The sequence below is a fragment of the Buceros rhinoceros genome, unplaced genomic scaffold (genome assembly GCF_000710305.1).
Source record: "Buceros rhinoceros silvestris isolate BGI_N320 unplaced genomic scaffold, ASM71030v1 scaffold3698, whole genome shotgun sequence".
Taxonomy (NCBI): domain Eukaryota; kingdom Metazoa; phylum Chordata; class Aves; order Bucerotiformes; family Bucerotidae; genus Buceros; species Buceros rhinoceros.
Genome location: NW_010424930.1, coordinates 42,401 through 43,870, shown reverse-complemented (window position 1 = coordinate 43,870; position 1,470 = coordinate 42,401).

The window sequence follows — 1,470 nt, the reverse complement described above, 5'->3', positions numbered from 1 at the left end:
TTTTCCTGTGTGTGATATCCAGCAAGAGGCTAGGCTTTGGGAGAGTAGCAGCTGTGGCGTTCTGTAATCCCACACCAGGAGCAATGGGATCAGGGTATGCAGGTCCCACGGGTGCTCCACTGAGAGATAACCAATGCCACAAGGGGGCAGGCATTAAAATCTCCCAGTTACCCAGGGCCAGCTCTCTGCCTTGAGCAATACCTTCTCGTTAGATCGAGCTGTTTTCCACAGCAGAAGAGTGGATCAGGACAATTATTTCAAAAGTGGCCTTTAGCAGTGGTGTGGTATATGCCAGCAAGATTTACCAAAAGGATAATCACACATTACCCTGACCAATGGTATTGAAGCCTATTGGCTTGTTGAGCTCTACAGCAGTTGTTTTGCTGGCAAAAAGCATGAGTTTTGTTGTGGACGCATCTTGCCAGTTCAGTTATGGCAGCAGTATTTTATTGAGGGAACCCTAGTTTGGCAGTTTACTGAAGCAGTTACACCGGGTTTCCAAGCTTTGCATACAATTAGGACCAATGATGTTAAACGGGATGATGGGCTTTGTGCTCTTGCTGTGTACTGTGTCTCAGAGCTAATTAAGATGTGGTTCATCAGCCAGAGAAATTGATCTGCATATGTAATGGGATGGGGGTCTGTTTTGGGGCAAGTATTTTATCCAGCTGCTAGGAGTGGTCTCCTCACAAATTATTCATCATTGCGACAAGATAATTCATTTCCCAGGGTCTTTTGGACATCAGCAGCTTTCAGAAAGCAAAAGGGGCTGAGTGGGGGAAAGGATTCCTTTGATCTCTCCTTTGATCCAGGGAGAACATACTCAGCTCCGCATACTACTGAAATTCGGTTCTTATGTGTATGCCTTCACATGGAGACGTCGTCTATAATCTGGAACAAAGTCCTGGTATACAGACAGAGAAATCCTGGCAGGTGCAATATGGTATACAACAGCTAAAGTGAGCCGATGTCGTATATTCATCCAGAAGTTAAGCCGCTCCACCCATATATCTCAAATTCCCAAGTGATTGTGGAGAAGATCAATGCCATTTAGATGGCTTTTTGCATGCGGCCTGAGCATCAAGCAGCAGTAGCAAGTGTCAGTGGTGACAGTGCCTGGGTGCCAGGCAGTCTCGGAAACAGCAACATGATCTTTGTGAATCTGCCTGGTTCATTACACAGGGGGCCTGTGGCCCAGATGACTCATTCAGAAGCAATACAAGTTTTTTCTTTTTTCTTGAGAAGAGTGGCAGAAGAGACTTCATTCCACTCTCAATTTTTATAAGAAATTCCTCAGAAAAGATGGGCAAGTTTGCATGTGTTTCTATCTAACCCAAAACATGTTGCAGAAGGTACTTTCTCTTCAGTCTTCCTCATCAACCCAGGCAGATTCACATCACCAAGGAACTATGGCTTCACTTAATTAAACATGTGAAGCTACACTTGAACACATCTAGAGCTTGAAAGAGT